At 41.2% G+C, this 25613-nt stretch overlaps 1 long non-coding RNA gene across 6 annotated transcripts in view; it reads left to right on the top strand.

Moving 5' to 3' along the window:
- Positions 1-25613, top strand: part of LOC116217057 — a 306245-nt gene that overhangs the window by 257327 nt on the left and 23305 nt on the right. For 3 of the 6 annotated variants that reach the window (XR_004160972.1, XR_004160973.1, XR_004160969.1), the window contains 2 exons: positions 3455-3593; positions 4083-4312. This is a non-coding gene — a long non-coding RNA (uncharacterized LOC116217057). Of the gene's footprint in view, positions 1-3454; positions 3594-4082; positions 4313-5624; positions 5801-25613 lie in introns of those variants that run through there. The other 3 variants (XR_004160970.1, XR_004160971.1, XR_004160974.1) reach the window with 3 other exon arrangements.

The raw sequence follows: 25613 nt of genomic DNA, 5'->3' as shown, positions 1-25613 counted from the left end.
GAGGCAAAAATGCTGACCTTAATTAATGGAAGGCCCACTAGACCCGAAGGAAAAGGTTTGGCTCTCAAGACCTAGGCCTCCCCCTGCGCCTCTCCTGGGTGTAATGAGAGAGCTCAGCTTCATTACTGGCAGCTGAGGGGAAGGGTCACTGGGGCTGGATTTGCAGGGCCCTCATTGAGGGATCACTCCATGCTGAGAGGAGCTGGCCATGCTCTTGGACACCTGGTCATTAACATTGCTAATTAGCGGCCATTAATCAGGGCCCTGGGTTTTTTGTTGTGTGTCACCGGCTCAGAGGAACCAAGTGAATAAGAAGATTGTTTCATTACCTCCACAAGAGGTGGAATGAAAGCAGTTCCCATCAGCTCAAGATGAGCTGAATTAAGGAAAAGGTTAGACAACAATTTAAGATGAGCTGCCGAGGGGGAGCAGGGGGACCTGAGCTGTCCTCTGAGAGGAAAACCAGTCACCTATAATTAATGCAATCTTCCACAACCAAACCCTAATCACCGTGTGAGCTTCTCACCGAAAAACTTACCGTTCGCATCTGAAGGACTCTAATTTATCTGCTTACGACATTGCGATCTTGGCAAGTTTTATTTTGATGGGATTTTATTAGCACATATACGTATATACATATGCACCTGCATTGATAACTATATGCTCGTATGGTGTGTGTGGGTGTGCGTACATTTGTTCAGTGTACTTACCTGAGTCAGCAAGGGTGCTTTTTACACCACCAACCAGGAGTAGGGGGGACACAAATCTATTTTAAAAGGCGTCTATTTTTAAAGGTTATTTTCCTAGTTGTGCCTCAAATGTGTATTTATGTTTTTATATTTTCTGTGCAATGGCTGTGAAAGAAGAGAAGAAATCTTGGGGTTTTTTTGTTGTTCTTCAGTGGCAAAATAATTAAAAACAAGTTCTGTTTTGGTAGGTTAAAAATGACATGGGAAAAATGATAGTTATTGGTGTACATAGGAAAAAGTAAAGAATTTAATTAGCAACCAGATTGTTAAAATGCAGTGTTCTCCTCCCATGCGCTATTGTCCAGCTTTTGTGGAACAGGTGCCTAATTTTCCTAATGGGATACATTTTAATTGACAAAGTAGTTTGGTTGCTTTACACCAGTTTTCAGTTTCTTGCTTACTTTTAATATAATCAACTCTTTATTTTTACAAACTCGGATGCCCTCAAGAAAGTAATTAGAAGCAGGTTTTATCTGCCTGTCCCTTTTTATAAACCACTTTTTGATTTCTAAAACCAACTAACCAAAAGCTTGATTTGTTCTGCTGATGTGTGAGAGCCAGTAACTTTTAGTCATATGCACTGAGCATTTCAATCAAGTTGTTTGCATATCCATTCATGTCAGAAAGACTCTCAAAATGGATTACAAACATTTAATTGTAAGGGGAATAAAATAATTAAGGAAGGACAAATAGAAGTTAAAAATATGCCTAAGGTTTCACAACAATTATTGGATCGTTCTCATCATGGGGCATAAATTCCTCCTTATAGATTCAAAGAACTTTATTCATCTAAGGCACATTGCTTTTTGTAATAACAGAAAGTAAAACCATGTTTTTTATGTATGTGATTCTCTTTGTATAGCTGGGAGGTTGCTTAAAAATGCCCATAACACTAATCTTTGGAGCATTTCAGCTGGTCTGGAATTCTATAATATGATTTCTGGGACTTCATGGGAAAGTTGAAGGGAAGGGGAAATTACACAATGAACAGCTGAGAAAAAGTTGCATTCTGGCACAGAATCATGCAAATGGGGCACATTCTTCAGTTTTCTCATGACGGATTGTCTCTGAAACTACTGAGCCAAGTTGCTGAAATGCTAATGAAGGAGAAGCATCAATGAGCAGTGTCATCCTGAGGGCTTCTGAAGGGGACAGAGTAAGAGACAGAGGGAGGGGGAAGGGGGAAGGAAGGAAGGAAGAAAGAGAGAATGAAAAGAAACCAGGCAGGAGGAGTTTCAAATATTGGGGCTGGCCCACTCTTAAAATCAAATGGAGGGGAAAAAATACAGAGCCATGATGAACTCTGATGAACAAGTTCCTCCTGGCTTATAAAAATGAATAGAAGCACTTATGTGCCAGTGAGGTTGACTCATGAGGGGAAGCAAGCATGAGCACTGATAAAGTTGGGGGCTACCCTCCTGTTTTATGCATGCATGAGATGAGTGTGGAAAGAACAGGATCCTGTTGCAAAATAGAGAGGAGAGGTGCTTAATAACAGGTCTGTAACTTGGCTTGTTACTATTTGCAATTTTCTAAAACGTGGTTTCCTTATGACAGACTGTGCTTCTGTTTGTTAGGAAAAACAATTGCTTTTCCTCCAGTAGGTATCTGAGCTTTATAACCAGATACCCTGATGCTTAGCTGTGAGCGCTCCTTGAAAATGCTGTGCTTATATTTGCTGCGTCTTGAAGCACACTTTTATTTGACATACTCCGCTGGCTCTGTTTTATGAACTTTCAAAATTGCTTCATTCTCACTCAGAGAGAACTCAGTGTCACTCTCACCCCGCGTTACCGACCAAAGACTTCAACGAGATGGTACTATGCTATTTTGACTATGATTGGAGGTCCTGTGTCCTCATTGTTGGTGTGAACAGAAAATCAGCGTCATGAGTGAATACATAGACAGGGAAACCAAACTTTCCAAGTTTGGTCCAGAGCAAGACATGTCATGGCACTGGCAAGCTAAAGCCCTAGCTATTGATCTCATCTATAACCTCTGGCAAGTCCCTTCCCGTGTTCCATCCCCTTCCCATTTTTCGCCTGTAAGGATCTATTTGAATTCCTTGAAATGAAGATGTCCATCTCTTCTGATGTGTTTTTATACTGTCTGCCTGGATGGGGCCCAAGTTCTACTTTGGGAGTGTCTGGATACAAGGAGTGGTAAATTTTTAAGTTTATATTATGTCTTGTAGCATTACTATAGCATCTAAAAGCACTAGACACAGAGCAGGACTTGTGCAAGCATCAAATAACAAGGATCATCCTGGTGCAGGAGACAGCAGTGAGATGCAGGCAAATGTAGGAGCATGAGAGCTCCTGCCTGCAGGCAGCAGGTTTGGGGTGGTGACACCACAATGACTACACCAGTGATCTAGTCCCACTCTTTGGAATGGGGCTGGTAGGCATCAGGCCAAAGAAGAGCACTGCAGAGAGACAGCATGAAAATGATGTTCTCCAAGTGAAAGACATAGCTCAGTGGTGATTTTGTTTCAGGTTGTTATAACTAGGCCATAGGGATCAGACCTCACCTGGCAATGGATGGGCCCTTTGATACTTAAAAAGCACAAAGTATGTAAGCAAACCTCTGCCCCTGCAGACATCTTCCAGAGGTCAGCCAGAGCAGTAAGCAAGGACTGTGCAAAACCAGACATTAACTCCTTTTTCATTGCTGGGCTTTCTAAAATTGTCTTCCCACCTCTGCAGGTATTATGGGACTTCTCACCTTCCAAAAATCCTGCTTGCACGGCTGCTTCATTCCACTGGTTTCCAAGACTGATGCTATACCTTCCTGATTTGCAGTGGAAGGATTGTCATCGCAGCTTGTCTGCACTACTCAAACGTGGTAAGTGCTGAGATGAAAATATGAGCTCATTTCTGTAGAGAGATCATGTAGTTCTGAAACTACTGGAAAATATGTATACACTGGGATGAGGAAGACAGAAAAGCTGTTTAGGTTTTATTGCTTTGATTTGAATAAAAAAGAGATTCTTCTGAAAGAGCTGGAGGTTCTTGGGTACTTAAGGTTTTACAATCTTCTATCCAAGTAGCACTGGAACAGTAAATAAATGAATAGCAAACCAGAATGCTGGGTAGGTGACTACTGCACAGACAGTCCTGTATTTTATTTTATTTTTTTTAATATCAATATATAAATAAACACAGATGAACAAGAAAAACCTGAAAGCCCAACTAAGGCTATAGGCTGGTTCCATCAAGAGAGCAGCATGTATATCAGCACCCAAAGTTTTGATTGTATCTGCTCAGAAGAGTTAAAGAACTTTGTTTATATATCAAACTGATTTTTTCCAATTTCTGATATCTCTGAAACAAGGACTTTTGCTCAAAAGGTCATCTCAAATGCCATATTGTGCACAGCAGTGTGATTACAGTGAACAAGAACTAGGAGATCCTAAAATGCGGTGACAGTCCCTAACATGCCTAATTGTGCTCCAGCTCGTATAGTACAGTGAAGAGGACCACCCACAGTTCATAACAGCCATAATGGAAAACTGTATGGACCACTCTAGCTAGGCAGAACTGGATGAGCAATAAATCATGTCTTCCAACTTTTGGAGCTGTTTATTTGATCTATTTTAATTTATTCGAGATGGAATAATATGTTTCTTAAGGAAATATTCAGGCTAGTAACTTTTTAGCGTAATGAATCTCATCTTCAAGAGCGTCTCTAAGATGTTCACATTTCTAATGACAAGGAATAAGAAGTCTTTAGACATAATTGATTAAATTCACGGTAGTTGTACAACTGACAGTACTTTCGCTGAACCAGTTGAACTGTTAGAAGGTTTTATATCAAGCCAAGTAGGTTTTTTTCATACCATACCATTTGACCTGCTATATTCCATTCTGCCAGCCTGCAGTTTACTTCTTCTGATGTATCCTTAATGCAAGTCCTGGTGTGCCACTGTCACCTTGAATTATGTTTATTTTGAAAGTTTGTGGACATCCCTGTTGTGCCCCCTAGGGAAAAGCACTTGGGGACTGACTGCTGAGAATCTGCATTGGAGTGTTTACTTTGCTGGAAGTCCAGCAGCTCTGTGGGCTGAAACTTGAGAGGAAGCTAGCAAGTCTGCTTTAGAAACAAATGGGACTTGAGCCATGCGACTTCCTAGGCAACATACAAGAGCCTGCAGAGCTCAGGGCTGTTATGTTAATTCACGCAAGTATCCATTTATGGGACAATGTAATGATGGCAGTTTGTGCCAGCACAGTTTGTTTTGGATGGATTACTGTCCATGGGTGCCACTGGGTTCTGATAACACTCTTAACAGTGCAGTTGGCCTGCAAATATCAGCTGAAAGTTTATGCCACATCAATTTCAGAGGGACTGAAAAAGCCGTAAAAAAGTGTGAAACTCAACATCCTGACATATGGGCTGTGGCCTATGAGAAGCAGGGGTCCCCAAACTGCACCCATGCTCTGGCTCTTCCTCATTGCCAGAATAAGCCTTTGGCATCTTAGATAGTGTGGCTCAGATTAAATCAGCTTTAGACTGTTCTCTTTTACACCCTGGTCATAATTCACTTTTCCATCCCAGAAATAGGTTATTTTCCACCTTCCCAATACTGCGTCAATCTGGCATGAGCATCTTTAAAGCTGTGCAGGCCAAACTTAATTTTTCTAACAGCACCCTTACAGGAGGGTTATTGGAGCTGTTGAGTCTTCCAAACCACTTCTTTGTAATTATCAGTGCAGATTTTTTTTTTAATCAAAACCTGGGAAGGCAGCTGCAATGAAAGATCTCAGTAACTACAGTGTTGCAGAAGTCACACACAATGCATTTTTAAGACAAATTGAAAGCATTTCTAGAGATGGAACCAGTACCTGAATTTCCTCTCTGCTCACCTCTGTTTAGAAACACACTGGTCTGTTGGAATCAAGGTGTGTCATCAACATACTTGGGAAGAATCTCATCTGGGCTTCCATGCTGACGAAAATTTTTCTGAGTCAATGGGAAATTTGCCTTGACTTCATGGCAACTGGATCAGGCCTTCTGCTACTAAATAAAGAAACCTATTTTCTAGGCTTTTAGTGCTGCAAAATCTGTTCAAGTTTTTAAAAATAGTAGTGCCATCAAACTGACTTTTATTCCGTCATATTCTGGCTTGAAAATCTTACTGCGAAAAAAAGCATGAACTCATTAAGGCTTAATTTAAACCAAAAGTTTGGAGCCAAATGTCCATGTTCAGTCTTTTCATTCTGTAAACAGTGTCCTATTAGACAAAGATAACACATAAGGGGTACAGATGACAAACAACACGTTCATAGGATCTGTGTTCACTCTGAACAGAAGGGAGAAGAAGTGTGTATTTACCAGTAATTAACATTTTAACTAGTGTTTGGTGAAATTCATAATGTGATTAAAAAAATAAGAATTCCTGGATTAGAGGGAAGAGCAATTACTTAAATAAAAGCTACTGAAAAGTTGTCTAGAGGTATATAATAATAATAAAAAGATCCCCCTCCCCAGTGGGAAATGATTACACAGTAATTCATGCCTCTCAGTCAAATATCAGAAAAGGATCCCATAGGCCCATAATTAGCAATGTAACAAGCAGAGCCTTGAGAAAACAAGCTGGTCCTCAAGACACTAATCTTCATTGCTAGCACCCATCCAACAGGCTTCATCTCCAGGAGTGAATGGGGCAGGCAGGACAATAAAAGGACCTAAACTATAGAGCCAGCAGGAAAATTCCCAGTGTTCTACTCTGAGTGGCCTTCAAGGGGGTAGAAGGAGGAGAAGTAGGAGGGGGCCACTCATTGTGCCCTCCACCCCCATCAAAAAAAAAAAAAAGAAAAAAAGAAAAAGGGAAAGAATCCAACTTGCTTCTGCAGAAGCTGCCTAGTGACATACAACTAATTAATATGACTGGTCTTCTGTTTGCAGATCTTGTTATCAGTAAAAATAATAATAAAATGAGCCCTAGCAGTCTGGATATCTGCAATTACAGTGTGAATTGCATGAGAGGATTATATGAAGTGCTCTTGGCGTGGAGGGTGGGGGACCAAGGCGCTTCAACTTGAGAGCAGCAAGCAGCTGCTTTGGGGCTTTGCACCTGCTGCTCACCAGGCTGTTTTCACCTCTAGACGAAAACAGGCTTCCCTCCCTCTCCCTCTGTCTCATTTCTTTTCACGCAGCGCACAAATGTAAAAACAGAGAAGGATTTGTATTTATTAAAAAAAAGAAAAAAGAAGGAGCAAGAAAATCAAATTGTCTTCTTAAAGAAGTTTTGCTGCAAGATGAGAGGCATCTTACGGCAGTGAAGGGGAATCTGAAGATGGAGTGGGGGCCAAAGAGACGGGCAAGCCGGCTCCATTTTAATGCAGAGGCAGCAGACAGAGTGCGATCTGAGATTGGCAAAGTTTCAATGTAAATCCAGGGGGGCAAGGGGGATGGGGCTGGGATGAGAAGAAAGGACTCTTTTACTGTTTCATGCTTCTAAGTCCTGCCGATCAGCATAAGCTCTGCTCGACATTCTGAGAATAGCAATGAGGCACACACAACAATCAAAACACCCTAAATCTGTTTGATGATTCAGACACTTCGTGCATCTGCACCGACAAAATGGGACTTCAATTAAATAACTTGCAGATTTCCACAGAGGGGGGAAAAAGTCGGGGGAACATGAGGATTTTTAATTAGTAACTCCAAATACAAGCCGTTTTTTTAATTAGGTGTTTGCACTACCACTTTATTCTTAAAGGGAGATTTGTAAGCGCGTGGGATTGTTGTGAAAGAAGATCCTGGACAGTTTGTTCCTAACATTTTGTTGCAACCTGCATTTGCTCCTAAACAGCTTTTCTTCAACAAATGAAACTCAGCTACAATTCCAAGCAAGTTGTTCAAATTAAGGCCAGGGGTTTTTTGAAAGCTTTAAGTACATGTGCACATTCATAAATATATATATATATATACACACACATATGCGTAGCGTCCTGGATATGTTCTGAGGATCCTGCAGCAGTTTTCCAGTACTTCTGATAGTTGAGAGTATTCTCTGTGGCTAACCTAATTATAGATATACATGTACTGTAGATCATTATATACACAACTGGATGATATGCAGGGTTTAAACAGGGATAGTGTAAGTTTGTTGCAAAGCCAAAAGAAATTCCCATTTAACTTTACTGCACTGCAGTCACCACTTTTATCCAAAGCAAACTACTAATGATTGCAAGCTTCAGATTCTGAAAAACGATGGGTGAAATCTCGGACCCTTTGAAGTCATTGAGTGCTTTTCATTGACTACTGGGGTCAGGATTCACGCTCAAAATCTCCTGAGTGTGTTCTGGCATGGCATGGTAATATACATGTCTCTCTCACACACACATGCACTGTGAACTTGCAAAATCTTCCCCTGAAAAAACATCCTTTCTGTGGCAAGCCGTGATTTTGGAGCCTGTGAGAACAGTCATTTGGTAGCCCCACCAACTTGTGGCATTAGAGTGAGGACACTTCTTTGTTAATTTTTAAAGATGACCACAGACAGGAAGCAGAGGCAGTAGCGTATTTTTATGTCTTTATCTAGTTTGTCTTGGACAATTTTTGCTTTGACAAAGTATTTACAATGATGTGGAAGAGATTAGAAGTCGGATTTCTTTCCCCTCCTTTCCTTTTCCTAGCAGGGGTACAGCAAGTCGATCATATAAAGAGGGACTGTGATCATTTATCCAAATGCAAACAAATTGAAGCATGAGGATTTACCACAGACTGACTTTCTTTTTTAAAAATTTATTTCATGTGTTAATACAAAGACTGTTTAGTAGAAGTAGAATGCCAGGATTTGCATATGAATAGGTACCTAAAGATCAACGAGATCAACTCATTAGGGCCTGAACATCTAAACATAGGAAAGTCAAAGAGGCCAGAGCTCAAGAGCCGGGCTGCTGAGATTCCCAGTTACTAATCCATGCAAGTTTTTAACTTATAACTATTTTTTCTGCCTGAACAAAAAAGATTCCTTTACCTGAAATCAGTCCAAGAGAAAGAAATCTAATGATTGTGTTTGGGATTCAATTTCCTCCTTGCTACAGCCTTTCTCCATGGCGTTGGGCAAGTCATTTGGGAGGGGACTCATCTCACTGAGCAGCTGCTGGCTGGAAGGAAGGGCTTTTCACTGCCTTGTCATCCAGGTTCCCTTTGCACTAAACCGGCACTTTTCAAAGAGCTGTTCATTCTTGCTGTGGTATTCCCTCCCAAGACCATCTAAATCTCTGACTGCAGGTGTTTAGCTCATCCTCTTGCCTCTGCCCAGAGTCTCCCTGAGTAGCTCAGACTACAATGAGTATGGAGCCAATATGCCTCAGTTCATCATCTGTAAAATGAGATTAAGTGATTAATGCTACCTCTGTATCTCATGGGTGAGTTAGGAAGTGGCATATATTATAAACCATAAGATGTTCAGATATTAAAATAGTGGGAGTCATATGGATGCCATAAAAAGATAAGGTCCCGATCCAGTATCTGTGGCAACCAAGGGAATCTCTCCTCTGGCCTTTTGTGGGTATTAGATCAATCAATCCCCAGTGACATTATCCATTCACTGCAGAGTAAGTGAAGGTATGGCCAGAATTTTTCCACCGGCAGAGAGGAGAGAGGGTATGGGAAAGCCCTGACCTTACTCTATGCTTGAATAGTAGGAAGAGGGAAAGCACAAACAGGCTTTCAAAGCTGCCCACAGGATTTGGACACATCAGCTTATTAATGTTAGCGGAAATTGGGCATCCACATCTCTGGAAATTTCAGCCTCTGAATTTACAACACAAAAAAAGCCTGACCACAGAGGAGATATTTCCCTAATCTTGGCACCACTGCAGATTTTTGTTTGAGCTTCCTTGGATTAGACCTTTAGCAAATGGCACTGCTTGGATGTTATGGGAAGGACACATTTACTCCTCGTCCACCCCAAGGTGAAGCAGCCCAGTGTCAGAACAGCGTATTCTCATGGCTAGATCCTGAGCCTGTCATTAAATCTGTCTTTTGACCTTGGGCAAGTCACTTAACCTCAGCTTCCTCTGACTGTAAAAATGTAGATAAAATATTCCCCTGCCTCATGGCCATGTTGGGAAGATTAACAGTTAGACATTGTTCCGAGAACCCTGAATAAGAGCTCTGAGTGCATGCAGAGTACTGTTTCTATTGGATACTGCTTTCTCTTTCTACATACAGAAGGGCTGACTTTTAAACTGGCAAGAAGCCCAGGCCCGTGACTAGTGGTGTGCTCCATTCGAATGCACAATAACTACAGTTGCATGCACAAATTGGGTATCCGTGCATGGAAACTGGACACACAGTTGTTTACAGAACAGAAGAGCCTCTTTCTAGCTCTCACTTGGAAAACTGAAGGATTCCATTTAGTAAGTAGAAAAACCAATATCACCACCTGTGTGATATCAAACAGTTCCTAGGCAGTGTTTTAGACAGATTCTTAAGGTATAATACCATCCCCTTCAGAGACTGCAAGGTGGGCACTCTATGTTGACCTGAGCTAAAATATCACACTGATTCTCCACCTCTTGCAGGCTGCTTTGGCTTAAATGTGCCAAGTGAGTTCCTTTTGAGGAAGCTGAGAAGGGAAAAGATCTGCAGGTATTTTGTTTGATGTGTGTAAATCAGGCCTGAAATAAATGACATAAATGCAGTTTACTCTGAGATAAACTGGACTTGGCTGAGGATCTGGCACTCTTTATACATGAGGCCATAAATAAAGCACAAGCTAGACAGCATACATGTTGTGCAAAGCCTCAGGAGGGCTGCTTTGCCAGGTGTTGGGCAGGGTGGGTTGGCCAGGGAAAGCACGCAGCTCTTGGCTCCTTGGGTGGTGATGTGCTGCTGTCGGGACCCCAGCAGCTGTGGTGGGAAGGAGAGAGGCTGCCACCGCCTCCGTGTGCAGTCTGATCTTCAGTCATTTTCCAGGATCATAACGCCAGGAGGAGAAAAAATCTCATGAATAAAATGAGGGTGAGAGGAGATGCGAGGGGGAGCGAAGACAGTATGCTGCTGCCCAGAACAGTGTTATTTTTCTCACTCTCACAGAACTTCTTGCTGTGCGAAAGCTAAATCTTTAAGCAGGAGCATCTCCTATCTCTGCAGTCTCTGCTTTCTGCCTGGCTGCTGCTGGAGGTATCTAGCAGAGATGGCAACAAGTCCTCCCATCTGCTGTCCTACGCTTTGCAGCTTCAGGGCCAGCCTTGCCCCAGCAGCTTCCAGGAGCCCTCCCATGCCCCAACCTCAGTCCACGCTGCAGCTCTGTTATCAGTAGGAACCGATGCTCCTCTCAACCTCAGTACACCAAAAGGAGATGATATTCTGGAATGGCATCAGGCCTTGCTGCTTTATTCATGGGGAAGAAACAGTTGTGCTTCCAGGCTGCATGGGTTTCTTCATGGTGGGTGAGCAGCATCAGCTTAGGATGTCCCCATTGCTAGGGCTTATCTGCTTTAAGCAGTAATACACTAATTTACTACTGTGGTAGGAATGATTGAAATATTTAGACATAATGGAGGAAGTTTAATAGGGTCTACTGAGAAACCCAGGTGTTTAGATCAGCTTAAAAATAATAACCTTCTCCCCTGCTGAGCACTTTCTTTTCACAATAAGCTCAGCTTTTATTCTTAACCATAAAGACTACCTCAGACAGGAAATTATTCACGTGATTGGTCTTTACAAGTAGCGGAGGGTTTAAACTCGGGGCTGGAGAGGTCATTAGTGGACAGCCATGTGATTAACCTTTGCTTGCCCGTTTCTTTTCACACTTTGTTAACAGCTCCCATTATTGCCCTTCTGTGTCCCAAGGAAGTAGTTTATTGACAGTATTAAAAATACATAGCTACAAATTCCAAAGAGCCCATCCTTGTGTAAAATGTCCAGTAATTTCTAGCCAGATGAAATACATGGGACAAAGCCTCTCAATTTCTTGCAAAAGGGAATCCAGAGATAAATTTGCCCATTAACACTGGATTTGGGTTAGCATCTGTTGTTTCACCCATCACAGGACCTGTTCCCCAGCCTGTCTCAGAAAGCTTTATACTGCACGAAACCTAAAGTGTAGTTAAATAGCACTGCTGATGGTTGTTATAATATACCACAGTTTAATGGGAGTCGTGCTACCTGCTCAGTGTCTTTTTAAGTGGACATGGGCATCCAAAAGACGTGAACAAAATGATGCTGTATTTTAGTACTGTCTGGTTTGATTTTGAAATAATCTGTATAGTACTTGTTTTCAAAGCGAATGATCAACCCTTCTCTTCTGCTCTGAATGGCTCTGCCCCTGGTGCTTGCAGTGCACTGGGCAGCATGTGTTGCTTTGTCCTCACACCCGTGTGGGAGACATGGTCCCTCCTTGTAAGCCACCCATGCCCAGAATTTCATGCATGGTAGGACCCCTTCCCACAGCCAGGGAAGCCAAGCCACAGAAAAAAACAACATGGAGGAAAAAGTGAAAAGTGATGACAGAGGAATATGCTCTATGAAAATAATGCTGGTGGCAGCATCTTGCACTTGTCTGGAATTTGCAGGTGTCTTGTATAAAATTAATAGCAGAGATGGCATAAAAAAAATACTACAGCAAAGACTGGGGGCTGGGGAGAGCGGGGGCCTCCTATTTATTTTGCATTGTGTTGCAGGATAAGTTCAAGAGGAGGGTGAAAGGGGGGAGGTGTTTGATGGCGGTCCTTCCAAAGCAAAAGGCTACTTGGGACAGAAAGGAGAGTGTCAGGGCACTTTGACAGAAAGTGGCTGAATGTATCTTTTCTAGTTAACTTCTGTGAACTGTTGGGCATTTCCATGCACAAAGGGGCACTTTCTTGGCAGCTGAGGAGGGAGGGCAGAAGTCAGAGAGGGCAAAAGAGGAAGGCAAAGGGGAACATCAGTTTATGAATGCAAAACTTACAGTAGGTTGTTTTGTTGTTTTTTTTAAATTGAACACGTACACAGAAGAAAGCCTCCAGGCAGCCGTAACTTCCTTAGCTGGCATTTATTTGGCAGAGAACCCAACCCTCGGTGAATGTACCAGTACTTCAGGAAGCATCCACCCACGGCATTAGTCAGCCTGACCTCAGCCCAGCAGGGTACTGAGCTCCTTTAGTTCCTCTGGAAGTTGCTCAGAGTTGAAGTGCACAGCACCTCGCTGCAATGTGGCCGTGGCACAGGGTGGCTGCAGTCTTATTCTGGATCTGCAGATTTCACTGGCTCCCATTGGACAAGATGAAAATGAGAAGCACAGTGGTGAAAATTTATAGATGTGTATGAAGGAAATCCTAGAGGTAACTCACGTGGCTACAACATTTGTGGTACCCAGATAAATCATTTAATGCTTGCTCAGATGTCTCTGTGGGTCACACAACGAATTCAACACACCACTTCTTCATCCATGACTTTGTTTAGATTTTTGGTTTTAAAACAAAAAGGGAAAAGGAAGGTATGTGACAGAAGTAAAAAGAAAAGATGTCTTTAAGGAGTATGGAAGATTCCTTAAAGATAGATAACAAGAAAATCTGCTTTCTGCTTCTTTTAGTTTTATATGCATCTATTTCTTAGTGTATAACCCAGATCAGGCTAGACCTTCCTTCATGACAGCTGTATATCAGAATTGAGACAAGACTTGGGGTTTTTTGTGACAGTGTTAGATGAGAAGATATTCCACATAACACACAAAATCAATTAAAGCTGTTGAAACCTCTGTGTACTCTCAGCTTTCTGGAGTTTATCATTTCACTGTAAGAATTAGCTGCTGGCTAAAATTTGACATACAAAACTTAATGTAGGAACATGTTCTAAATAATAATAATAAAAACCACTCTGACAGCTTTATAAGTTATTACAGTGTTTCAAAGAAGAAAAAAATCTGTCAGTTCAGTTTTTCTTAGGACCCCCTGGAAACAGTGCTGTCTGTTAAACAGCAATCCCTGACATTTGGGAATTGTTTATAAGTGCTGGGAGTGAAGCCAGGTACTTCAGCTGAGGCATATTTCCAAAAGAAGTTATTGCAGGTGTGTTTTATTAACTCACCTCCCCATGCATTTCTTCTGTATTTTAGGTCACAGACTTCAAGGGCTGGGTCTCCTTGCCCTTACTCCATTCATCTTGTTTCATTCTGACTGCATTACAAAGGTTGGGTTACATTTGGACTAAGTCTTGTTGTGCTGTTTTGTTTTGCTTTTTAGCAGTATTAAAAAAAAAAAAAGAAAAGAAACTTGGCTGAACTTGAAGTTCTCGAGAGCTCTTAGCTGGGGTGGTTTTGCTCTGTATTGCTCCTTCTTCCACAGTGGACACCTCACGATAGGAGCATGGGCTGCATTTCCTTGCCCCAGTGTTGTGCTGAAGATGTAGACTAGAGGTGTCCTAGATTTGATGTGTTTCAGAGCAGGCTGGAGCAGACATCAAGCTTCCAGTTTCCTGACATTCCCTGTCCCTCTTTTCCTGTGCTGGACACAAGTAACCTCTTGACCATAGGTCAATAGTAGCAGTAAACTGAGAGTTCCTTATGTGTGCTGTACTTGGAACATAGCTTTGTTAGTTTCGTTGTAGGATTGTTTTCTGCAATAGCTCCCAGTTATGTTTTTTTTTTTTTTTTCCTAGATAAGTGCAGAGAGCTCATAGGAAACGAAGTGTAATCTGGGGAAGCCCTTGGCATGCTGTCAGTGTAATTCTAACCATAAGAGGTTTCTTTTAGTCACACAATTATTTTTGTTCATGTTCTATTGCATTTCAAAAACTCTTTTACCCATTGCTTCTTGTTCTCTTCCTATAGCTGTCACTTGCTCTGCTAGGACGGAGGCAACCACATGTTGTTAGTCATAGGGGTTAGTTGCTCACTGTCCTGAGGCCATGGTCCCAACACCAGCAGGCTTTGCGTTGTCTTATGTGGTTTCTTATTCAGTACTCCCACAGTTGCGAATCAGCCAAGTCTTCACTTAGCAACAATATTCATTTTTAAGCATGTTTTGATTTTGCGTTTATACCTTTAGATTTTGCTATCATGTCAACAATCAGTAATGAAAAACAAATGAGACAGCACTTCTTTCCTCTCTGTGCAGAGCATATGGTATCACAAGGCTAAGTGTTTCAGTGAGGACAGATAAATAAATGCATTTCTGTGGGATGAAGGGCAACATTAGTTTTCATTGCAGTGTTTTATTTTGATATCTTAATCTGAATGGCTTATGCTGTTTAGCGAAGGGGAGAAAAGGTTTTTGTCAAGTTCTTATATCACTGTGTTCATATGGTTTTAGCTGTCCATTATTTTTTTTTTTCCTTTCTACCCATTTTTGTCCTGAAAGTCATATTTATAATCATGTACTGAAGTGTAACTGCCTGGTGTGCACATGAGATCTTTGTGTTTCTACCAAATGCGTGATTTAATTTGCATTTGTAATACCTTAAGAAAAAAAACAAAACAAAACCACCTTGTTAACTAGAATATTCAAATATTATATCAAGCTAAGTAGGACCTTGTTTCATCCTCAGTAGCATGTGCTTTGAGTTCAATGTGGCATCTCCTCTCTAAATGCTGTCTGTACCAATTGGCACCACTAGATGCTTTTGGCTGCCTTTTCCACGGTGCTTTCTCAGGGTGTTTGGTACTCAGGCTGTCAAGACAAAAGCTGATTCAGACCAACCTGATGCTCAGGTATACTGAGAACTAAACCACCAGCAGATACCATCAGAACACATTTCACTTGTGACCTTTCACAGCCAATGAATTAGAGGGATTTTCCTTTACTGTGGATCAAATTTAAAACTACTTCCCAGGAGTGAAAGGTCATCACATGGAGTCATGATATCCAGTTAAATACAGCTAAATAGAACTCGTTAGCATCACAATGAATGGAGTTATATATTACCTGGTCTGAAGGATGACTGAGTGGAGCAGAAAGGGGGAGAGCAAAGGAATAGATCCCTCATCACCCTTAATAAAGCACTGTAATAGCAAAGGAAAAGCACAGAGCAGAATTCGACTAAATCTGCCCTTTCAATCTGTTTCTTCTGGTCAGCAATATGAGTGGCCAGAAAAACATGGAGAATGCTGCATAAAGGCTTTATTCTCCTCTTTCTGTGTTTGCATTCATGGTAGCTGCAGATCCATCAAAGTGAGAATACACCATTTGCCAGCTCCTGGCGGGGCTTTGATCTCCAGATACCATCTGCACTGAGGAAAAAGGAAATCCAGTGATCTCCTGTGTGAAATCAGATTCCCCCAGTGGGGCAAATTGCACCCCTAGGCAATATCTGATTGGCAGGAAGACCTTGTGCATAAGTGGATCCATGGCATCTTTTATCCTTCCAGACCTTCTCTGTTATGGGGAGTGCTTGCTGCTTTCTGGATGTTTTGTGATGACTGTTTTTTTAGTCTTTCTGTTTCTGGTTGTCTTCAGGAAGGCTATTTTCTTCAGACTGAGTGTGAAGGTGCATGGCTATAGGCAAGGGGATGTGAAATAAATGCAGCAGAGTTTGGGAATCATGTTGGGATTTTTGCAGAACAGCCTTTTCACTGGATAGGCAGGATCTGTGCACCAAACATAGCATCATTGTGCTGTGAAGCGAATGGAGCATGGCCAATCGTTTACCTTGGTGAAGTAGCCTTTTGCTGTTTTTCTTCCTTTTTGGGTCTTTGTATTCTGTTTCTATATTTTTCTGGGGGGCAGAAGGGTGGATGAGATCGAAGAAAAGCAGCAGCTCCTTTACTGATTTTAAATGAAACACTGTTTGAATTCTCTCAACTTTTTCTTTGAAAGCGATTTCATTGTTATATATATTTTGTTTTAACTTTTCCATACTTATTCAATACTCAGAATTCATAATGACCAAGCAAGTTGCCATAATTAGTCAAATTCAGGCACTTATCTGTGGAGGTTTTTTTGCTGCTTACTTCAGAAGAGCTCACTGGGATCTCAGCTCTGGCTCCCAATCTAAGTTGGAATCTGAGTCTGCTGCACTCAACAAACCTATTCTCTTCTAGACTCGCGTCCTTGAAGAAAGAAGTCTATTCTTGGTATGCACACTTTGAGCTATGGACAAACTTACGTACATTGTATTATCTGACCAGTTGAGTGGGAGCAGGCTGGGGAAAATGTTAAGGAAATATATGGGATTTTGAGTATCTTAGGGTTCTGCTCTCCTGCTGATGAAAACTGTCCCAATCTCTTCCCATTCCTGCTTCAAGTCATGCTTTCCTGCTTCTTCTAAACCAAATCCCCATCTATCTTCTGCATTTCAGGAACTGGGGAAGATATTATCCTGAACAAAAAGAATACATTTATTATTTTTTCCCCCCAAGGCAATTGAATGTGTAAGTTAACAGCAGCCTTAGTCCCTTCCAGAGCTACTGGGACAGGTCATGGGTGTGACGCAGCAGTGACACCATCACATTTCTAGGCAAGTGGCTGCATTTAAGCCCTGGACAAAACCCACTCAGTTTCCAAGCTATATAGCTGAGAAAAGCTGGGGGCCTTCTCTCGCCTCCAAGGGAAACTTTTTTCATTTCTTGCCCTGGGCATGTGCCAGTTGTCCTTGCAAGCTATATGTTCTTACAGCCAAAAGCATAGGATAAATAGAAAGAAGCAGTATGGGAAGGGGATAAGTAATGAAGATTCATATTTATGCATGCTAGATGAGGGATGGGCCAGAGAAGGCCTAAATTACTTTACCATACCTAGATAAATCAACATTTGGTGCTTAAAATCCCTACTGAAGCATTCGTAGTGATTGACTGAAGTGATCTTAGTGGAGGATGGTGCTGGGAGAAGGCTAGAATACATAGTCTTGTAAGAATAGTTGTGTTTTAATGATTTCCAATAAACCTGCCATTCATGTACTGGAAATACCTCAAAATTTCCACCCCTGCCTGAGGCAAGCTCCAGTGGAGTTTTGCAGTGCTGATTTACACCAGCTGAGGTGCCTGATTTTATTTTCTATTTTTATTGTTTTGAGTTTGGGTCTTTTTTTTTTTGCCTCAGTTATAAAACTTTTACTAGCTAGAAGAGATCACATTCCATTCAGGAGCTCGCTTTATGTTCTTCAGATAGGAAATCATCACCTTGCTGCAGACAAGTTTCAGCGTTGCTGGTTGAGAAAAAGGGGGGCAGGAGAAGGGAGCAGATTTATACTTTCTAAATGAAGCACTTCACATGGATGGGGAAATGCCTCCAGCAGAAGCAAGACTTCTGTAAGAAACATCTGGAAATAGAGATGTACATATTGCTTTCCTTTATCCTTCCAGAGCTGCAGGGAAATTCAGACCCAGAAGAGCACTGCCTGCTCCATCTCAGAGCTCTCCCCATCTTCTACAGCTGCCTGCTTTCCCACAGGCTTTGCACACCAAAAAGGCTAAAGCTACCTGACCACGTTACACAATGCAGGGATCTGTCATCTTCAATAGGGTAATCAGCCACCCCTCTCTGCTCCTATTTTTAAATGAGAAAATTAGCTTCCTCTCCACTTTTTTAAATTCAATACATCTTCTGGGATTTATAGAAATGCTGTGTACATCTGAGGCACTGATGAGTGATTCTATCAATTAGGTTTATCTTGGAATTATTCTGCACTTCTATGGTTTCTAAGGCAACCATATTTTTTGAATGAAACACACAGTAAATGAAGGTGTCCAAAATATGTGACAGCTGAACCTACATGATGTGCCTTTTCTATACACAAGCACGTAACCGTTTAAATATCTCAGGTTAAGAGGTATCTTGAGCTCTTACAGAAACTGATTTACATCAGCTGCAAGTCTGATTCTTGCTGATTTGGGATATAGTGCTTGGCATGACAAGATGGCTGAAGGCTGTGAAAAACAAAGCCATGCCTCAAGATAACAGCCCAGTCTCTAAAGATTTAGGCAAGTGGAATTTGCAGGTGAAGAGAAGTAATAGCAAACAGGAATTTGGATTAAAAAAAATCTCAGGAAAGTGTGATTAAAGGGAGCAGGGTGTTTATTTCTGTCTTCTAAACATTTCAGCTCATCAGTGGTCAAGTTACTGGAATTATGAACTTCTCAATCTTTTGCTCTATTCTGTAGGAGTTTTCTCTCCACAGAAAAGGGACTCTTTGTGTGGGTTCAAAATGATTGATTTCTCCAGTGCAGATCAGTTTTCAACTGCAGAAATCATGGTTCTTTTCTGTTTAGTTATTTATTTAAACGCGAATATCGCTATTAACAATACTGAAAGTGGGGGCAAGAGGACTTCTCTTCTAGCTGGCCATATCTGAACACATGGTGGATTATGGTGCTGCTGTGCAGCCACTTCACTCATACTTGGGGTTTTCTCTTGCTGAAATGACTTACTGCCTGGGAGCTGGATGGTCTCAGGAGGTTTCTTATAGTGCCACAGTACAACAGTACAGCACAATATGTACTTCCAGCTATTGTTCACACCTCTTTGGAAGGAAAAGTCCTGATGCAGGCTTTCATCTGCTCCATTTTTATATAGTTCAGCCTTGCACCTTTAGATACCAGCCCCTCTCCAAGAAAAAAATATTTGTTTAATAGATTTTTGCATTACTCTTGCATTTCCATTTTTAGCAGATGCAGATGTGCTTGCTCAGATGGAACCTTTCATTTTGCTAAATGGGGAGAAGAACTTTTTTGCACACACCAACCAAGCTGCAATTAGGATTATTACAAGAACTGGAGCCAATGAAAGTCTAAGGTTCCCTGGCAACAGATCTTCTATGAGGACACTTCTTTCTAAATATTCTCTTTCCCTAGTATGTTACTTTATTGAGTACTCTTGCTCTCTTCCTCTCCTCCATAGAGAACAGATAGATGTAACTGTAGGGATTCCTCATTGCTTTCTGTTACTGATACAATAACAGAATGGGACTGCTGGAAGATGTGCCTGAAACACACAGTCACTGTCTCTCCTGAGTAGTTAAGCACTATTCTGCCTTTGCTCTGGATGTCATCTAAACAAAAATTAAGGCTACTCCCAGCAAAAAATTTGTCTTCCTTCTGCCTTCACCACTGAGAGTTAAAAGAAAAGAATTTTAGTTTCCAAAGCCAGACGTGTGAAATACTCACTTTCCTTAATCTGAAGAGGTAAGCAATTTATGAGCACATTCTCTGACAGCTCTGCAGTGTTTTCATGAAAATCTGAGCAACTCTTGCTGAATGAGCCTGCCTGTAAAATTGCATCAATTTCCCAAGCATAGGCATGGTGTGCAGTCACCAGGTAGAGTGCAACTCAAGGTGTTCTTAGCAATAATTGACATAAATTTTCAGGAATTCAAATTGCCACAATATTGGAAATAGAAGTGCAAAGTGTCATCTGCTGAATTCTGCCTGGCAGTTGTGAGAGTGGGCCTTGTAGGAGAAATGCTGAGTCGCAGCTTGAAGCAGTGATTGAGCACATGGTGGAAATGCAGGGCCAACCCAGGGGAGCTCAGGTACATGCAGTGTACCTGAGTGACCAGAAGGAATGGAGCCAGGATGCACCCCTTCCCAGACCTTATCTAAGGATTGGCAGTGGAGGTCAGAGTATCTCACAGGAAGATCCCTGAGGCCTTCCAAGGGTATGCAGCTTTTTCTCTTCATTTCTGTGTCTATGGCTGCTGTGTTTGGGCTCATCTTCACTTGCTGCAGCCTATGACTTTGCCACCCTGCTATTATTGCTGTGCTTTCCTTTGCGTTGTAGCGTTACAGGCCTCAAGTCAGACTAGAGAACCTGTGTACTGTGTAACCTGGGAGATTTACTGCAAGGTATTAATGCTGCTCTTCATGCAGGCAATGAAAATAAAAATAAAGTGGGTGGGCAGGAGGGGATCCCTGTAACTCCTAGAACTTGATGAAAACTATTTTTAGGTGGAAGGTATATTTTAAAGGTCTCCTACCTGTTTTTTAAGGGAGCACTCACCATCTTCCTGAAATATTTGGACAGACAAAGGACTGAAGGCTCTGAAGGGCTTCTCTTGGCTGAGCAAATTTGGAGACAGCATTTCTTTGCACAAGTTTAGCAGTGGGTGGTAAACACAGAGAAAGTATCTTCTCTCATACTATTTCCTTACAAGCCATACATGATGCATCATGTTGTATTGCAGTGTCTAGTTTGTGTTTGCTGCCAAGTAATACTGCAGGTGGAACACCTGACCTGAGATTCTTTTCCAGGTAGTTAGCAGGTGGGTTTACTTACAAAAGTGCAAGTATTCGAGGATTAGCTGCAAATGATTCAGCAGAATGGGAGCATCACTTAGCAGAAACTCAAAATAGTTATTGTGTAGTACCTGCTTCTGTGGCTTTTTAAAGTCTTGCCAACCACCCCAAAGATCCTCCAGATTGCCTTGACTTCCCTAGAAATGAAAGCGGGCCCTTGCATAGAGACTAGCTCACCATCATGTAGTAAGGCATGATATCTGAGTCTAAAACTTACGATTTTTCTTCTTTTAGGTAGTTGGGAGGGGAGGAAACTGAGAGCTGCTTGGTCTTCAGAGCCTATTTTCATGTTGAAATATCAATGGAATTTTTCCCCATGTATGCAGATCTAGGACAATTACATAGGAATTTGTCCAGTCAAAAATAAATCCCCAGGTAGAATTCTCTTCATCTGATATATGTTTGCTTATTATTTGTATTTATATATAAAATTATACATAACTAAGGACAGACTTCAACCCACTGGTGTGGTTGGCTGGGATAAATTGCAAGATGTGTATGGGCCTCTGCTGATGATATTGAGTGACTTCTGAAAATAAGAACAGCAGTGCTAAAAAGCCTTCATTCATTCATTCATTCATGTACAGCTGAGAGCTGTCACATTTGCAGACCTGGCCTCCATAGCAGCCTGTGATAGATGATAAAAGTCTGTATGGTAGTCTCTTCTAACAATTTTTTTTTTCTGCTGTTCCATGAGCCCAACTAAAACTTCTTATATCTTCTCCCTTCAAGTCTATTGTTCAATCTCCTGAATAATTTGTGTGGTTCCCTTCTGAACTCTTTGTGCTATTTTAGTTATATAAATGAACTTCCAAACCAGATGTAGTTTTGCTGTTGTGATCTTGGTGTGGCTTCCAACAGAGTGGGATTGCTTCCCCACCTCTAACTTGATACCTCCCTTTTTGTACACTCAGAAGACATGCTTGCCCTTTCAGCTGCAACTTTGCATTGAGAGCTCATGTTGAAACTGTTATCTCCACTGAGTTTTTCAGTTTCACTCAGGGTTGCTTTTTTCCAAGACAGAATCTTTACCTTATAGCTGTAATCTGCCCTCTGGGTTCCCAGATGTATCACCTTGCGTTTGGCAGTATTAAATGCAGCCAAACTGAATCACAATCATTTGACCAGGAGATTCAACTCACTCTGTAATAGTAACCAATCTTAGTGATGTCTGCTGAAACTTTATCAGCAAGAATTGTACACTGTCACCCAGGCTGCTGGTAGAAATCTTTAAATACTGCCAAACCACAGGGGAATACTTTGGTGTTTTTTTCCATGCATCTCTATAGGGTTCCTGCTAGTTGGTATTTCCCTCTTACAGATTGCACGTCATCTGGTTTCAAGATACATAGGATATGTATTATGTAATTCTTTTTAACAGAAGGTTTTGAACTGAACATTTCACTTGCAGTAAAGAAGCTCAAGAATGCTATGTTAACAAACTGTCTTTCTCAACCTGCGCCATAATCCATCTGCTCTTCCCTTCCCCCTTCCCCAAAAATATCTCCTGGACAAACGTGCTAATTCCTAACCCATGTCAGAAATACACGAATACATACGCTGATAAGAATTATGTCCTTTGCACTAGTTGTTTATTATTAAAATACTGAACAAACTGTTCCATTATCTTTCAGGAATTGCTCTTGAGTTAGCTTTTGGAGAATGTCTCAAGTGTTTAAACTTGATTTCCTAAATAAATTTTAGTTAGGTGGATCTGGACACGCTCCTTTCAGAGGAGTTTGAAGCGAATAGCCAATTTGAACTAACCTTCCTGTTGAGGCTACTGTTTCAGAGATGCTAATCACAAGTAAGTTTTGTAAGCAAGTTCTAACAGAGTAGAAAAAGGAGGCTCATAGTAATGCTCCTTGCATAGGCAGCTGAGTCTACAAGATCCTAGAGACTTCATCTGAAAGAAGACCTTGGGAAGGCTGGCTTCATACGTTCAAGATAATGATACTGATGGAAAAAATATCCCTACAGGTTGCATGTCTCCTAGTGTACTCCCATTTACCAGTGTGAATCTGAGATTACCATTTGGATTTATACCACAGCTTGAGCTAGTGCCTTCAGTACTCTTCAGTGTGTTGCATATAACTTCTTATAAAGACATCTAATTTTGGTAGGTTCAATGTCATGTCCTTACTTTAGTCCAATGCTAGCATACTACTAAGAAGGCATCTTCCTCCTATGCTACACACACAGAGAAGACACAGCTGCCAGCTCTTTCTGCCTTGTTCTACAAATCTATTTTATTGTTCTTATTCTGATTGTGGTTAGTAACAGTCCTACTTGTGGCCTAAAGTTTCTGTGTACCTAATAAGCTTTTCTTAAAAGGCTTATGTGCAGCTTTTTAGACCACAGATATTTCAAGAATTCAGTTGGCTTCACTAAGTAGTTGACTACATATTTTAGCTTACAGATTTTCTTTCACCTTATCCTGTTCTCATCCTGTGTATACAACCTTTTATCACCAATTATTCATTGTCTTGCAGTACATGCAGTTGCAATATTGACATTAATGAGGGCTCTAAGATAATATCTTAATTATAATAAGTTGTTAACACCTTCCCAAAATACTGCTTGCTGATGTTTTCCTTGCTGTGATGCAGCTGAAGCTGTGTCAGTTATCATTCTGAATATGTTAATATAGGGGAAAAATTAGAAATGTGACTTTTCCACACTGATTTGGGTGGAGTTTGAGGATACAGTTTTTATCTGAGTGGATAGACAAGGGTTTTTTCAGTGTGCAGTAGTCTTTACTGTAGCACCCTATCTACCAAACTTTGTTTTATTATGATCTTCCTGAAGATCTCAGTGTCTTTTGTAAAAGTTACTAAAACTGTATCGTGCTCTAATGGCTATTACAGGAAAATATTATACACCCATTTTGCAAGAAGAGATTAAAGAATTTAAGCAGTAATAGCTAAGCATCTTGACTTCCAGGCTCTTATTTTAATTACTAGGCAATTTTGAACTCCCCAAATTGTGATCTTTTGAATGGGTCGTTCTATTACAGGTGATGTTTCTCTGCCTAAAGGGCGTATGATTGCTGCTCATTATGTATATTGCATTATTAAAATGATCTTAAGCAGGTATCTTGTGGAAAGCACAGAAAATGCAGGTCTGTGTATGATATTTATTGTATGTTTGCTGTTTTCTCTACAGCATGGTAGTGGTGGGGGACAATCAGTAGCGTAATTCATTCAGCCACAAATTTGTGGTCTCTGAATAACAACAGTATATGTTCCCAAAAAGTGTCAGTTTTTTGAGAGAAACGTATCTTCCCATCTCAGTCTAAAAACCATTGTCCACCTGGTGACAGTTTAGAAGAAAAATGAGCATAAGAAATCAGAGCAAGAGGAACAGAGAGGGGTAATGTTGAAGATTATTCAGGAGGGGAAAGCAACCCCTCCATAGCCTGCGTTTGCCCTCACTAGCCTTATGAATGGTGACTAAGTCAAGGTTGCACGGAGATGTTAAAAAGATGAGACGCAACGCAAGAGGAAGCAGTGGCAGGATGAAAGGTTTGCTGAGATCAAATAAGAGAAATGAAGACTCTAAGGGTCAGTCCTCCCTCTTATGCTTGCAAGTTCGGGCATTGGCTGTGCAAGGAACCACAGTTGACAAAGCGGGATCTGCTGAATGACATAGGGATGAAGGGCCTGATCCTTCATTCTCTTACACCTGCTTTGCATGCGTGTTACCCCAGTGACTTCAGTGCATAAAGCTGGGAGCAAAGGAGCAGTGAGTCCTCTGAACAAACTATGGAGGAGTACTTAACCCCTACTGGGTGGGTCACAAACCTGTGATTGCGTTATTGCTCCTTAAGGCCTAGGCATACTCTGAGAAGATACTAAGAGCTCACCATTTAACCATTTACTTAGCTACGAAGAAAAGAATGAAAAGGTTATATCTTTGCAAATGTTTCCCAATAAAGTGGGAATGTTCATGAGTGAATTTGTTTTCTCCAATCCCATGGATTTCTAAACATTTATCACGGTCTGATAAAAGTTGGAAAAAGCAGCAGAAAATATCCCAGGGAATATTTGGAAGCTGTGCAGTGCTCCCATGGGGATAAGAGATGTAACCAATCCTGCCAGAAGTTGCTGACTATATGCAAAACTGCATATAACCAATGTGAGATTAAACCAGTGCTGTCTAGTAAATTCTTCTTGCCTCTACAGACCCTGCACTAAAGTGATTGCAAGTAACAGTTGATTCCTCTTAAAAGTGAATCCACAGCTTGGACTGGAGAGATTTGGAGGTTATATGTACGTGGAGCGCTGCAGTTCATCATGACGTACTAGCTAAGGGTCTGTTCCATTAGCAGTATTCAAACCATTAGAGCAGCAAGGGAAGATGAATACGTACATAAAAGTAATGTTATCACAAAGAAACTTCTGTTAGGTATTTTTTTACCCTAGCCCAATAATATCTATAGCTTTTCTGCTAACTAAATATGGAAAATCAAAATTGTTATTTGATTATTGTTCAGTGCAATGTGGTACCAAAACTTCTGATGTGATGCTAATCAAACGCAGTAGTCAGCACAGTGATGCAACTGAACTGATCAGCCTTACCAGACGATGGTTATCCATAAAACATGATGCTTCATTGACACAATCATGTTGTTTCTGTTCTCTGAACTACTACCTGTGTGCTGAGAGCAAATGGCTGTGGATGGTACTCTGAGCAAA

The sequence above is a fragment of the Meleagris gallopavo genome, chromosome 11 (genome assembly GCF_000146605.3).
Source record: "Meleagris gallopavo isolate NT-WF06-2002-E0010 breed Aviagen turkey brand Nicholas breeding stock chromosome 11, Turkey_5.1, whole genome shotgun sequence".
NCBI classification, from domain to species: domain Eukaryota; kingdom Metazoa; phylum Chordata; class Aves; order Galliformes; family Phasianidae; genus Meleagris; species Meleagris gallopavo.
Note: the sequence above shows the minus strand (reverse complement) of the source record. Positions and strands in the feature narration are given on the sequence as shown.